Source organism: Rhinolophus sinicus, chromosome 2, assembly GCF_057876585.1.
Source record: "Rhinolophus sinicus isolate RSI-liver-muscle chromosome 2, RSI-T2T, whole genome shotgun sequence".
NCBI classification, from domain to species: domain Eukaryota; kingdom Metazoa; phylum Chordata; class Mammalia; order Chiroptera; family Rhinolophidae; genus Rhinolophus; species Rhinolophus sinicus.
In genome coordinates, this window is record NC_142502.1 from 183043072 (window position 1) to 183059845 (window position 16774).

Here is a 16774-nt window from a genome sequence, read left to right on the forward strand (position 1 = left end):
GCTATCATGCTTTTTATTCCTTTAGATCTGGACCCAGGCATCACTTTCTCGGTACTTTCTGAGCTAACGCAATTTCCCTTGTTAAACATGCTCATACTTACGGATTTCATTTTCTGGCACTACCACAGTCCCTTCTTTACATGTATGTTGCGGTCCTTTACTCAGTTTGTGTTTATTCCCTAGAACATTAGCTCCCAGTGGTTCTTGATTCTTAGTGGTCCTGCCCTTGATGGTTCCCCTCCCCTTGAGGTTGGGCTGGATCTAGGTAGTGACATGCTTCTAACAAGTAGAATTCGGCAAAAATGGTGCCATGCCTCTCTGTGGTTAGCTTACCACACCGCGAGAACGCTCATTTCGTCTTGCTCCCGTCTCTCTTTGGCTCTTCTCAGGCAATGGGTCTGATGGAGAGGGCCAGTGAGGGCCCTGGCTCAGAGCTCTAACGGAACGGAGTCAGTCCCAGTAACAACCACTGGGTGAGCCGGGATGCAGAGCCTGGCCCAGCCGAACCTTGAGACGACTGCGGCCCGAGTCAACACCTTGATTGAAGCTCCGTGAGTAAGGTGATGGTTGGTCCTGGTTTGCCTGGGCCCCAGAGGTTTCCTGGGATGTGGGACTTCCTGTTTCAAAGCCAGGAACATCCTGGGCAAACCAGATGAGTTGGTCACCTTACTTGTAAGAGACTCTGAGCCAGAAGACCCGCATGGTGAGATAACAAATGTATGTTGTTTTAAGCTACAAATTACTGTGCGTGTAATTTGTGATGCAGCAATAGAACACTAATACAATATAGTATCAGTTCCCACAGGAAAACCTCTGATTCCCAAGTGTGTGCTTATAGTCCCCTCCTCAGAGCCTCTAACGTATTCTGTATTCTTTCCCGTGGGAATATTCAAAATGCTACCTCATCACGGTCTGCTTTGTCTCCTCTCTGTGCACCAGACTATGAATACTCTGATAGTAGGGACCATGTTTATTCACCAGGTAAACCTTCATACTAGTACAGAATGCATATCCCGGCCCTGGAACTGAGTGATGGGTACATGTGACCTAGCTGGCCTACCACTCCTCTGTGTACTAGAAAAGACAACATTAATTGAAGATGCAATGCTTCATACATCTAAAAATACCTTTACTCAATTAAATTTTGCTCTTCTATGAGTTATCACCATATTTCTTGGATACTTTTCATGTTAGGGAAAAACGAAAACTTACTCCTTTCTTTTTAAGCCAAAGCTATTTTCACAAGTCTGAACCTGTCACTATATCATTAAAGATATGATGAAGGATTTAGATTTTTGCGGTCAAGATACTTTAGAATAAGCTGAAGTCTGTGTTGAGGTAACAAGAAACATAGTAGTTGTTCTGATTACATTCACACGGAAATAGCTTCAAACTCAGTTTTTATTTCACTAAGAATCATTACTATAGTAATTTTTGTATAACAATCATTTAGTAAAGGAAACAGATATGACAAAATGGTAAAACTTTGTAAAAAATATTTTTTGGTGGTCATTGGTGAATAGACTTGCCAGACATCTGAAAATTTGTTTTTTTTTTGCAGACAATATTAAATCCTATCAACTTAATTGACTAAAACACCAAGTTATATGCTTATTATTCCATTCAGTCTCTGTGGGCCACTTTCCTTTTGACTATTTCACGGCTGGAGCTGGAGCTCCAGGCAATTGCCCTTCAAATCTGTGCATTTAGTTATGTCTCAGCAAAAGGCTGAAGGATGGCTGCAAAAGGTACTAGAGCCACACTTCTGCAAACCTAAAACACATCTTCCATATTTATTTTTGGTTTCTTTCAAAGACATTTTTATACAATACGAGTCAATTATTATAGTCTCTCAAAATGTCATCTCATGATTTCTGTATTTCTAAAAGTGTACTTTCTCCAAATCCTAAACAAATGTTTATCAACCAAGCTTGTTAATATAAGAATTCCACCTGACCACAAATTCAAGCCCCACTCTAATTGTCCAGTTCTATGTGCCGACTGAGTGCTTCATGACCTTTACTAGGTTCATTGGGAGATATTTTCTAATCTTAATTACTAACAAACAGAATGGAAATAAAAGCTTTATTAATGGCAGAATGTCATGAGTGTTGGAGGAAACCAATATCATACAGGGATGCAGCAAAAATGGAAAAAGAAAATGAAAATTCTTGTCTCTCAGAAAATTCAAAGGAAGCAGTTACCACGTAAAGTGAGAAGCAATTCAATTAGTTGTTTATAAGTAAATAGACCTAACCTTTTGAGTTCTCTAGAGCATAAAATACAAAGAATATTCAACGCCTACTGCTTTATAAGAACCAAATATTCATGTGTTCATCATGTCCAATATGAACAATTTATAGATTCATAGTATAGATTAGTTATAAACTTTTATTGAAAATAAGAGTCCGATTAACAGTGTAAATACTTTTATTATTGCGTATTTGAGACATTTTACAAGTAATGTCATGTGCAAAATAAGAATTTATCATTTGTAAAACATTAATATTTCTAGTTCTCATTTGAAAAATTGCTCGATGCTTCTAAGCCTCCATCTGTTATTCTGGCCCCTTTCACTTCTCTATGGAATTTGCAGTCTTCATCTCATACAATCTATAAAAAATGCCAGGGGATTACCAATAAATCAAGCTGTGGAATTTACTCATTTCTGAAAAGGTCATGTGCAGTCTTGCTTATGGATTAATTCTTGCTTCAGAGAGAGCTGTATTTCAGTACACAAGTCAGAACATATGTTTTCTATGGTATCTTCTATTTAATTAGCAGATAGTCATCAAAGAAACATTCAAGTTAGACTACATTGTACTTAAAAAGCTAGAGATTTAATCTCTCCAATAGATTATATTATGTATTCCGAGTCTTATGGCTCACCATCATACTGAGGATTATATCTGGGCTAGTTCAATAACATCTAATTGTGCATGTTTACCCATGGCTAATTAGGCGGAACCACATCTTACCAATTCTTAGCTTCCCTTCTCTGTCTTGCATTTAATGAAATTTTACTGCATACTCTTCAATTGAATTAATTAAGCTCCCCCAAAAAGTATTATCAAAACTTGAGTTAATTTCATAGTTATTCTTTTTTTGAAGGAAATACAATTTTTGTATAATTAAAGAATATTGTAAATATTAAAAGCAGTTATCAACATAAGATCTTTGCAAGAGATTGGATTTATGCTAAGAAAGTCAAGAAAACTGAAATTCAGACACATTCATGAAATGTTCATGCAGTATTATTAGCTCATGTTGCTAATGAGATAATATGATAATATGATTCTTAAGAAAATGTTACTTGTGACAACAGAAAAGCCACTTTTCTCCATTTATTCATGATTTGGCCGAACGGTTAAGTTTGTTTTACTTCTTGAATTCAAAATAAAGAAATGTGTGTCTTGCTGCCCGTACAAAATATGCAAATCCTGCCCATATCCCAGGTTCTAGATTAAAGGCTGATTGCTTCACTTTCTTGGTAGCTACAGTATCCTGGATGCTTATGTGATATAACCCTCTGTTATGTCCTATTATTCACCTCAGTTACTTATTGATTTATCCATCTATTAAGAAGAGTAGAGTTCAAATTTTGCAGTGAATAAAATTACCTTGGCAGCTTGTATACAATGTACATTCCTGGTCTACATACCTGGAAAATTTTAATTTAACATGTCAAGGACACTATGAAGGTCTCCACATCTAGGAAGACCATGTAACCATTATATCAAATTTAGCTATACTTGATTTCATGTAAATATTTCTTTTTTTCCCATTTCTTTCAAACACACTCTGAGGATTTTATTTTCGTACCTCAGGCTAAAAATCTAATTTATTTCCTGTATTTTTTAACATCTTGTAACACTGCCTGGCATCTTGGAAGTACTGAAAAAAAATAGGCTATAGTTATTTTATTTCAATCTTCATTTCTGCACTATGCAACCTCTTTCCTACATATATCATAAGCCTTCTGTCTTATAATCACAATAATCTCACTGAATTAACTTTAATTCTATAATTTTATGAATTTAAATCTTATTTAAGTCTTTATTTCCACACTCATCTGTTCTTTACTTTCATTTGTATATTGTTTAAGAGGATTATATTTTCAGGTCAATGTTTCAGTAAAGCTTACATGTATAAAACAACTCCTGAGTTCTTATGCATTTGACAATTTTTTTTTTAATTTCATTGTTCATTAACAAAATGTGATGGAATGAAAAAAGTTAAGGTCACACATATTATCCCCCTCTAAATGTTCTAGATATTTATTGTCTATTGTATTGTTTCATTAACCACCAGTAATTTGGATGCTATTTTGTTTTTCTCCTTTTAAATGAACTACATTTCTTGGAATATAAAATTTTGCACTTTTTACTAGGACGTTCAATTGACTACATTACTCTCTATATTGTGGTGGTTGTTAATTATAGTTTCTGGAAATACAATAATAATCCTTATATGTACATCCATGTCTTCATTGCAGTAGCATTTTCGTCTATATTCAATATTATCTTAACATTTCATTTGATACAGTTTCTTAAATGTATACCAATCATTACTCTTTAAGTATATCCTTGTCTCTCTTCCATTTCTCTCATTTTTCCTCTAGTCATTACAATCACTGTACATTTTCTTTGTAAATAGTGTGGTTTTCACAAGCCTCTCCCTCAGGTTTTGACTTTGCATTTCTTTACGTGTCACTTTTTTTGGTTAATCAAAGTGAGTTCAGCAATAGCATTAAATTTTATCTTAATTTATATACTTAGCTCCACCAGCTCCTTTTTTTTTCCTCTTTGTCTTATGTGTTTTCTTCATTCATTTCTAATTGTGTCCATCTCTTTAATTTTCCTGAAAGGGAAAAGTAGTTATATTTTAAACAGTTTCTATATTCCCAAAATATATATTTTTTAAATTTTAAGTGAGTTTCTCAATATTTTTGAATGCTATACTTCATGTCTTTTAAAAATATTATTCATTAATTCTCATACTTGTCTTAGTTTGTGAGAGTGTGAACATGTGTACTTGCATGTATTTGTGTGTCTGTGAAGGTTGTATTTGGATGGGTATAATTCTGTGTAACTTTGGCTTTCTGTTTAATAAAATCATAGATGATAGATAGAACCCCCATGATTTCCCTCCATTTTCATCTGTGCAATTTAGATCTTTATTATTCAACTTTGAGTTATAAGGCTGAATATGCTATTTTTAGCCCTTCAACTATGCAAAAGGAATGTCACTCTAAACAGTAAACTCAGGAAGAGGCTGGTGGTGATATAAGGAAAGAGAACTGGGATCCAATGGATGATTTCACATGTAGTATAAGGACATTATGACACACTGGATTCACAATTTCTTCCCCTATCTTTTGTGCTAATGTCACATTTATATAAAGGTGACAACATTAGCACAAAAGATAGGGGAATAAATTTGTGTGTGTGTGTGTGTGTGTGTGTGTATACATACACACATACATATGTATACACGCACACACATGCACATATACAGGTGTATAATATATATCACAATATGGTGTTATTATTTCTACTTCAAAATGTTATCTTTGTCATCCCAAGAATAATATTTGTTCATTTAATAAGTATAATCAAACTTTTGAAAGTATAATAAACATAAAATTCTGAAATTAATTTTAAAAAATGTTATCTTTTAGGATAAGGGTAATCACACTGTAACCAGTAGGCCACATCCAGTGAACTACCATTGCACACCTACTAGAATGGCATAAATGCATATATACATACATATATACATATATACATGCTGATGACACCAAATGTTATGGAAGATATGGGACAACTGAAATTCTCATGCATTAGTAGTATAAAAGGAAAAGAATATGAGACTTTGGAAAAGATTTCTACTTCTAGAATGTACTCAAAAGAAATGACAATATCATTTCACAAAAAGGTTTTACTAGGTAATTTATGGTCTCTTTATAGTAGCCCTAAACTGGAAATAAATCAAATATCTACCAGCAAAATATTATGTATATACATTTACAATATTTATAATGTGGAATACTCCTCAGCAATAAAAAGCAAAGAAAATGTTCTGAAACACAGAACAACATGAATTCATCTCATAAATATTACATTGAGCAAAGGATCTGTGTTTTCATTTTCATGAAATTTAAGAACATAAAAAAACCTAATTTATGGTGGTAGAAATTAGAACAGTGCTGCCTGTGTGGGCCTGCACTTATTAAAAGGAGTTTGAAATAACTTTTTGAAGTGATAAGAATATACAGTACCGTGTTTCTATAAGTACTGTGATAAAAAGTGGAAGAAGTCAATCATATAATTTCTACAGTAAATTTTAATATTCCAAAAGCAATGAGAATTGTGATATTCAAGAGAGTTTTCAGTTTACATTTACACCTAGGAGTATTTAAAAACAAGAATATTAAAATGTATTTGAGTAAATGTCTTATCACTCATCCCTCGACCGAAAGCAAAGGAAGTATTGATACACACAACAGTGAAAATGAATCTGATACATAAACGAACAAACCAAAAATAGTGTGAAATATAGAGCCAAGAGGTCAAGAAGTTTGAAAATGACCACAGGTTAAATAGGAGAATTGTTGTCATGTATTAATTGCAACAGGATAGACTAAATTTGTGTTCAAAACTGAAATTTAAATATACAAATTTATCCTGTAGGAAAGGCATCTGGCAGGAAGTGAAACACTGAAATCTCCAGAGGTCATTATTTCCTGGTGAATCTATTCATTAAATATGTGATAAACTTTTAGAGCGAGCACGAGTTTTGATTTAAGACAAAGGGAATCCAATGATCTTAGAGATGTTTTATTCAGTTAGAGTCATCACATGTAAAATTTATCTTAAGTCTAAGAATGACTCAGAAATTCACACTTCATGCCCAGCTCCTTAATCACTCTGATTCAATCTTAGGCAAGGAAAGATAGACAAGAGAACAGGTAAAAACTGTGGTACTAATACCTAAAAGAATACTTTTCCATAAGAAGAAAGAATTGTTTGAAACCTACAGTCCCTAGACCTTTTTCATCTCTGCAGCTAAACAAAGTCATCCAAGTTTAACCTTCCACAGGGTCCGAGCACTCGTTGAATGTTATGTCTCTCATTCTCCCTCCCTATCTCAATATCAGGCTGTCAATTTTGTGATTATGTCTGTGTTTCTAAGACATTTTCCAAACACTGCACTCAATAATGGACCATTTGATTAAGAGGGTCAGTAGTAGTTGAAATTTCATAATGTGTATAAATGTGTAAAAGTTGTTAGTATTACCTTATATTTTGTGTTACCAAATACAAGTTATTATGGTTGTATTTTAAGGGAGGTTATTGTGACGTTGGTACCCAGACTTTAATAAATTATCACCTTGTTCAATAGCTAACATTCAAGCAATTAATCAGAGGTCATACTTGATTTTTCATAAATGTTAAGTTGTTCTTTTCCTTGCCTCAGCCCCTATTGTGCATTAGCATTACTTCTTCCTCTGAGTATCTAGTTCAGTGAGCATTGTTGGTACTTACATTGGTTTTACATAAGCAGACAATGTGTTATGATATTAAAAACATTGGATCTAGATATAGGGGTTGTGAAGCCAAGCTCTGACTCTGGTACCCTTTTGCAATGTTTATAAGACATATGACTAAACACTGGGAAGGTTTTCTACTATGTTGTAGGTATTTGTGAAGTCAAATGAGATAATGAGGGCAGACGTTCTTTAAAGCCTACAAAGCATTGTGAAATCACAAAATTTTATTTTAGTCTAAGAAGCTGAAAAATGTTAATGATTTATTTCCACCGTAAGGCTAGGTTAGATAACTGTAATTAATTCAGTTGCTTCCCCTGTCTAACAGAGAAGACCCATCAAAGTTTACTCATTACAAATTGGCATTGATATCCATGTCCTTACCAAAGAAATCACTATGACACTGAGAATTCTTTATGTAAATAAATATTCACCATCACAGGGATTTGCCCGTTAGATCGTCATTTCCCAGGGTATCCTGGAATCAAAGTTGTAGCTTTGGAAGATGTTTTCCAAATATATGAATGTTTGAGAGTACTTATTTAATACTTCGAAGTTATAAAATAGTAACCTACTTTTATAACTGTTTAGCATTTTCTAAATAAGTTAAATGATCCTGTGAACAAGGCATCATGCTCTTTGACCGAAGAGCCCAAGATTGAGAAAACTTAAAGGATGTGTCAAAAATTATATTGAAAAATATATATATATTGTAAGCAAGTGGAAGTCTAAGAATAGAGCCCATTTTTTTCCTATTTTTAAGGAAAATAAAATTTTCACAATGGAAATATTATAGCACAACACATCCCTTCTATGGTCCATAAGCAGGTCTGTCACAAGACTTACTCTGACTTCTTCACTCTGAAGCCCAAGGGTGAGTGCTGGGCTTTGGCGCAGAGTGGATCCTCAGTGAACGGGTTTCGCATTAACAAATGAATATAGTACAATGAGAGGAAGAAACGTGAGGGTGAGAGCTGAACAAAGTAACTGTGAACGTAGAACAATGGCCATTTTGTAAGAAATTGATACTCAACAAAAATGAAAGTAGAGGCAAAGGTCAAACGTTGTCTCTAAGATGCATAGGAAATTTTAATTGAATGAAAGACGTAACCAATATTCAGTATATTTATAATAATTAAAAAACAGATGTAGGGTAAATTTGTTAAAAGATTGAAAAGTCTGCTGTAATATTCTGAGGAAATCATTTTTAATGGGAAACTTGGAAAAAAGCTTGAATTTTGGCAAATCTTTTTTATTCATTTCCACAGTCATTTAAAGAGATAGATTTATGTGTGTTTTATTTGGTTCTAAATATGGGTTTAATAAATATTAACAATGTAGGTTTATAAAAATCCTTAGACGATTTAAGGGTTCATAAGTCACTTAGCTTACAAAATAATCACATTTTACTGTTTCTTCTTTTTCCTTTCTCTTACTCACCAAGTCGTACACATGTATCACATTCTCTAGGGAGTATGCAGGGGCGGATGGGAGGGCAAGGGCACCTATGACAATCGTTACCCTGGAGAAAAAGCAGTTCAGTAAGGAGAGCTGAAACCCACCTTGACTGGACAACCGTACCCAGAATGACGGTGATCGCTCTTACATTAATTAGGTATTGAAGGTGTTAAGTGTTCATATCTGATTAAACTTGATCACCACACATCACTATGTCACATTCCATAATGAGAGTAATAATGAATCATTTTGATCCAATCAACCAGATCTAAGCACTGCCATGTCTTCTGAATATCAAGGGATATTGTAAATTAGAACAACAGGCCCTTAAAGTATCAACATGTACTCTTCCTATGAGCACAGGGAAAATGCTGTGAGAAGATCACAGACCTTAGTCAATGTATTATATAATATGGCCTCAGTGGAGGACTGTGACAAAAACTGGAAAGGAACGTTCCATCAACTACACAACTACTACTGCCAGGAATTGCTGCCAGATCTAAACCAAACAAATAAACAAGGCTGGAAAAACACCCCTATGTAAGCACAGGGTAGCCAGTTACTGTCTTGTAGATCTTGAATAGGTGCAATGGAAATCATGGAGTTTCCTTTTTTAACAGGAGGAAAATACCAAAATTTCCATATTCTGTGGCTTTATTTATTATATAAGGTACTGTTCTGACAAAACTGGGTAAAAGAAACATACACCCACCCAAGTTGCACGCATTAATTCATATTAATTCATATTAAATCTCTGTATCAAGAACTGGTTTTTCATGAGAAATAACAAAAAAAGTATTTTTCTTTCCCTTCCGCTCTTACCCTACTAGTTTAAAAAATAGCTTTCCTACATTTTGTTACCTTTCTAACATTTCTACATCAGGGTCTGGGACCAATAGTTGAATAGTTGCTGAGAACTACTACTTATGTGAATCCCAGAGTTAACAGCCAGACATTTCCTTTGGAAAGTGAAGGGCCCCAAAATCTGGCATCAGGACCCCTTTCTACTGGTTCAAAGAACACTGAAGGAGGTCTAAATGATGCTGAAGAAATCACCACGCTTTCCATGACCTTGTAAACTTAAATTCCCTGGCTATTCCCTATTAAATAATTTGAACCATCTTTCTAAATCCTTGCTGACAGACTTTCTAGAATGCCTATTGTTAAATAGAAAACTAGAGAGTGAAAATAAATTACAGAGCATATTTCCAATCTCAGATTCTTGCTGTTCTGTTATTCTTCTTTCTCTTCAGCTATTTTTATTACTAAAAAACATCTGTGAGGAGAAGAACCAGATGTGAAATAACATAGAAACCAGTTTACTGAGAGGTGCTCTGAAAAAAAAAAAAAAAAAAAGACTATATCAATTGTTTTTACTTAGGAAAAAGTAGAGGTAGGCTTTAAAAACTGCACAGACTGCATTATAAAAATACTCTTCAAAGTGTATTTTATTTTGAAATAGTTCCTCATTAGGTGAAAAGCATTGCTGTATTACAGAAAGAGTATTGGAGTGAAAATCAGGCTATTTTGTTTCTATTGTCAGTTCTGTATTTTTAGGTTGTATGTTAACCTCAGTTTCTATATTTAAAGGTTGTAAAACTTGAATGAACTAATGTGTATGGTGTCATGACTTTGAAGCATGATGTTTAAATGTGAGAGAAAACTGTAAGCAATGGCAAAAACATGAATCAGTAGTCAAGAGACTAGGTTTATATTTATAGGAGAAAGAGCAGAAGTTCTAGAATTATAATGAACTTGATTTGTATCCTCACTCGGCCATTGCCTAGCTAAGCTGAATCAAGTTATTTACTCCCTTTGGTCATCTTTTCACTCTTTTGTAATAAGAACAACACTCTGCCTTTTAAGGGCTGTTGTAAGGATGTATTGTAACAATGCTGTCCATTTCCCAGTGCAATCTCTTCCCTTTAATAACTGAATGGTGTTCGTTGAAATATATCCAGGCAAGTTTCTCTGTACCTGAGGGTCTTCCGTGAGACTCAACTCTCAGTCTTCTGTGAGAATGACTCTTCTGAGGATTAAATGAGACAACACATGAGTTTGCCTAATGTGAATTACATACTCAATAATCACTTACTAAACAATGCAGAGCTCTAAGTCCGTGGGCTCCTTTTTCTGACTATGGTTTGACACAACGAATGTCAACATCTCAAGCACACGCCCCATCTTATACAGTGCATTGTCATCTGTTTCAAAGGAAGTCATAGTGTGAAGTTGACCTTTGGAATGGAGAAAATGGGCACGTGACAACCAGGGAAGATCAAGGCATAATGCAAATTGTGGGGGACTTTAGGGTTTGAAGCAGCTACTACCACAGAGTTGTAGCAATGATGAAAAAGAAGGGTCTGATTAAAAAAACAAAGTATTAGGGTGAAACATGGGGAATCAACATGGTTTAGGTTAGAATGCTGTATATTAGATATTTCATATGGTTTGAGAGACTGCATCATACCATATTGCTCATTAGCTCAAAACTCTCTAATAGAGTTTTATTATTCCTGGAATATGACCCAAACCCCTATCCTGCTCTATAGGGCCAATGTGAAATAGTCCTGGCCCAAATCACTCAACCATCTCAAACAACACTGCCTCACTTACCCCAACCATAGTCACATTGTCGGCCTTGCTGTTCCTTCAAAGTTCCAAGCTGGTTCCTGCCTCAGGGTTTACGAAATTACTGTCCATCTGCTTAGCGTAATTTTTTTCCCCCAAACTTTCTCATGGCTGATTATTTATCAACATTCAGATCTCAGCTCAAACATCACCCTTTCATAAATCATGGATTCCAACTTTGGCTGCGTTGTCTGCAACAGCTCTCTGCCCTCCTCCACCCCCACACACTCCACTTTGTCTCATTTGCTATCATTTTATCTGACAGTAAGAGTGATGAATTTTTCCCTACCTGCCCACATGTATTTATTTATTTTCCTCTTTAATTGTGAGTTATCCTTACAATAATGTAAATCCCTTCAGGACAGGGATTTGTCTGACTGAGTGCTCCAGTTCCAATATTAGGAAGAATATCTGACTTGTTTTTGTTTTTGTTTTTTGTTAAGACTATAAGTTACACGACCTTTGCTATGGTATATAATTAACTCTAAACTTCAGTTGCTTGGTATTACCGAATGTATTCTATGTAACCATGTAGTTATTAAGGGTAAGTAAACAGGAAACATAACCCTGTGATTTCATGGTATTTAATCAATGCTTTAAAATGGTCTTTTGTCCTTTCTTTTACATATGCATAGAGAGTGACAAAAATTTGTGTTTCAAGTTTAACAGTTTCCCCTGACTACTCTGGATTAATAAGTGTGAATTATATACCTGGTAAGGGTGGTGGTAGAGAGAGGGTAGAAAACACACACACACACACACACACACACACACACACACACAGAGTGGTTAGAAAGGAGAATATCCTGAAATTACCTTTTATTATTTTATCTAATTATAGGTATTATATAGACAAGATAAAGGAAAAATGGCCTTGAATTTTGTTATTAATAGCTTAAAAGAAGTACTCATAATTGTCCAAAATCTCAGCCAAATATTTGTGTTCAGGGGGTTTAACTTAAAATCTGTCTCCTATAAATTAAAGAATGGCGAAGACTGTCAGAGGAAAGTGAAAAAATATGGAAAACAAACCTCATTTATACTGACACGTTCATTATAAAGAAGGCCTTTGAGGAAAATCACTTAGTTATGTTTTTTGGGTTGTTGTTTTTTTTTTTTTCCTGGGTGAATCATAAGTAAAAATAGAATACATTTTGTCTGTGAGTTTAAGAATTGTATTCTGTCAGGTAAATTCCTGATTTTCTTTGAATTCAGCTTTGAAAGTTCAGCTCTGAAATCTTCCGTGAATGTTAATTTTTACTGTACTTTGAAATTTCATTAGTTTGAACATTATAGGGAAAAAAAATTTTTAGAAACCATCTCAGCAAAATGCTTTTACAACCCCAATAGCACTAGTGATTCTAATCATTAAAATCTGAAACTAAAATGAGAAACATATTTGAAAGCAGAAAATATGTAGTTATGCCAAATGATAGCAGTTACAAGTCAATGTTTCTCTCTGACAGCAGTCACAATACTAAAATTATATCTATAATATTAGGAAAACTGCTGGATTTTGCATAGAAAAATTTATATTTGTTACCATATTTATTCCACTTTTTATATAAGCCTGACCTAATGTCACTCTTTCTTTAGATACAAGAAGTTTGCGTTAGAATGTTAAAAACTTCTAAAAGTGTGACACAAGGATGGAGAGGTGGGCTGAGTCCAAGCACCAGAGAAGAGCAGGAGCGCCAGGCAAAGAATGAAGATACCAGAGGTGAGTCGCTGTTTTATGCATATCATATATTCTAACAAAAGTTTCTTTGTTTCTCTTGGTATATGTTTCTCCATCTGTGGAATAAAGAGCTAGACTAGGATTATCTATGGCAAAGCATTCCTCTAAAATTATGTATTAGTATAACTTGCATAAGAAAATAATGAACCAATCAGGTGAGCCTCTGCCATATCAGATCGAATAACCAGACACCAATACAAGTGAGTCCATTCTAGGTAACTAAGTGATGATAAAAGCAGGGGAGACCAGTTTTTTTAATAACTCACTTCTTTTGCCTCTGAATTTGTGTTTGCTTGGCTTTCCTCTACCCCTTATTCCAGAAGACCATCTTGGAATGATCTCTTATTTCTGAGAGGTGCCCTTGCCTAGAGAAAGTCTTAGATGGTGTTGCCTGGTGAATAATCAAAATTATATTGACTGTAGTCATTATTAAGTCATCATTAAGTAATTGTCACCATTTCAATGGCTCTTTAAAATAAATTATGTTTTATGGGTTATTTTAAAATGCATTGTTTCCTGCGATTCTATAAGTAGCCTTCAGAGACTTGCATAAGCTATTCCTAGTTAAACATAAAGAAAATGTAAAGACTCCTAAGTTCACGCAAGGAAGCAAAACATATATTCAGGACTTCTAAGAACATTTCTTTCTACCTTATGCGTTTGTGTAAGAATTAAACAGGTTTATATATTGAAAATTTCTATATATGCAGCAAAGCATTGCAAGAGTGAGTTAGTTTCTCTCTTAAGGAAAGAGACTCATGAGTGTTGCTCTGGGCCATATGAGGGGGCAGCTTGGTATGCTTTGGAGCAAGGTGATGAGGGTCATGGTGAAATCCTGTGTTACCATGGACTAGCCAACTCGCTAAGGACCTCCTTTGCCAGAAAGAGAGAGGAACGTGGCTCCGTTCCTATGACCAGCACTTTGTCTTGTCTCCTTCCACTCTATTAATGGCTGAATCTGTAACTTGAAGTCTCCATCCACTGGAACAATTAGCCTGAAATAGTCCTCTGTGATGCTCATAGAGTAAATGGCCATAAACTAGGGCAAAATGTTTTAGAGTTTGGGAGTCCCACAGCCATTTCCCAGGCCCATATAGCAGATGGCAGCCTCCCGTGGTGACCCCATAGAATTGGCTGGTTGCACAAGGCTTTCTGGTCCTTTAAACACACAGGAAAGAAACAATCAATTTGTTTGAATTGTGTTCTTACAGAGACATTTCCCCAAAATAGACCTAAGCAAATGAAAAAAGTAAGGGAAACCAAAAAAGCCTATAATGGGCATGGCATATTCACCACCATTTGCATAAATCTCAGGCACAGTGTGAAACCACAGAGTGGAAGAAGCAGAACTGCAGCTTGAGTGAAGGAAGGACTCCCTGCTCCACCTGCCATGCAGGGAACTTCCAAGTTTCCAGATCCTTACAGAGGCTGCTGCCTCTGACCAGGAGACTGACACTCTTACCTATATTTAGAGATTTTGTTCAGCATGTAATTTCCAAACATTACAGCTTATTAAGCCTTTATCAATTTCGTTACCTGTGAGGAAACCCTTCTCTCCATCGTTCCTAAGTATCCCTCAATAACTGGTGCCTAACTGTACTCCTTTCAAAAATTGCTTTGATTGCACTTAGCTCTTGACATACTGTCCTTGTAACTTCGTGTAAGTTTCCAGAAGAAGAGGGTGAGATTTGTTTTTCTCTCTATTTAGACTGCACCACATTGAGGAATAATAGTATAGGCCAAGTCATCTGCATTAAATGGATAATCATATGAATGATGGAATAGAAAATGAATAGATGAAAAAAAGTTCTTAAATAGAAAACATAAAATCTCACATAGAGCCGGCATAAACTCAAAACCTCACCCTTTACAAAAAGGAAATGTGTGCACTTGGGTTACCCAGCAGCAAATTTCAGTACTAAATATTTTCTTCTGAGAACTTAAAAGGCTTCTGCTAATTCGTTTATACTGAAGGGAGAAAAACATAGTTAAAAGCTGATTTAACATCCTCCCAAATTCTTCACACTTTAGCACGAATGCCCAACTATTTTGGACTGTCATCTGTTGTGCCAGTTGTTGGTTGCAGAAAGCATTAGAACAGACAGTTCATTGCTCAGCAGAAATTCACCCCATTCCAGAGCTTGGAACAGGCTTGACTGAAGAACGACACTTGGCTCTTTGGTGCGGTCACAACGTCCCTCTGAATCTGGAAACCACTTGTTTAGCAAACAGTCATGCTTTTCTTTATATTTCCTCTCTTTGCCTAATATGTGTCTTTTAACTGTGAAAGCTCTAATGACATTCCCATAGTCACACATCTTTTTTTTTTTTTTTCCACATAATATTTAAGCTGACTTAGGGCTTGAGTTGTGGCCTCACATTATCTTCAGTCCCTACAAACACCAAAAGAATGATTTTCATGTTGTTTCCGGTCCATAAATATTTGTTTAAAAATTGGTAGTATGCACCAAACGTGTTCCTAAGGATTGTTTAAATACTGATGTTGACATCGAATGTGAGGCATTATTATTAAATTTAGTCTATGTATGCAATTTTGATTTTCTCGTTAACCCCATAGATAAGCAAGTTGCTCTCATTTCAATTTCTAATAGTTGAGGACATTCATAATATAACATTTTAATTTACTCTCTTAACTATTTTATGTCTTTAGTACCATTATTATGAGCACAGAATCTGAGTCCAAACTTGTTGAGATTTTACTTGCATGTGTGACTTTCTCTTGGTGGATAGCTGCTATTGTATTCACTCAGACAGCTTTCATTGGAGGCTCGGTTCCTTCTTGCCGGGAAGGGCCTGATTCTGCCCCTGGATCTTATCAACTGCAGGGAGGGGCACATTGTCCAGACTTGACTGATCAGAGGACTTCAACATCGTGGCTACAGTAAATGACTAATAGGGACGTGATGAAACTCCAATCAGAGTAACTCTGGGATTCTTCTCTTTCCCCTATTGGAAAAAATTATTTCTCCACTGAGGTCCATAAATCGGCAATAACGGGATGGATGCTATCAGCCATCTTGTTAATCAGTAGAGAGTCCAAGAATAAGGTAGAAGGAGCCCTGGTGCCATCATTCGAATCCCTACCTCCAGCTGTGATAGAGCTGGTGGTACCTCTGGGCTTCCTGTTCACATGACCAAATAGATTTCCCTCTATTGGTTAGTGGGTGTGAAATAGATTGCTGTCAGTTACAACTGAAAAAATCCTGACAAAATATTTCTAGGATTTTGTTTCTTATACTCACATTCTTTTTCAAGTATTAACATCTATAATCAATGATTCGTAGTAATATGTCATAGTAAAGTGTCACCATTTCCTTCTTCATAGCACACAAAATAATAATGTGTCTTTCAATTAATGGTATCTTAGATTTGATGAA

General features: G+C 35.3%; 1 protein-coding gene across 1 annotated transcript in view; it reads left to right on the forward strand.

Moving 5' to 3' along the window:
* The window catches only part of LOC141571503 (lysocardiolipin acyltransferase 1-like), a 592611-nt gene extending 579259 nt beyond the window's left edge, over nucleotides 1–13352 (forward strand). The window contains exon 6 of the mRNA XM_074331707.2: nucleotides 13235–13352. The gene's annotated coding sequence lies outside the window, so the exon portion shown is untranslated. The remainder of the gene's footprint in view (nucleotides 1–13234) is intronic.
* Nucleotides 13353–16774: the final 3422 nt, after the last annotated feature.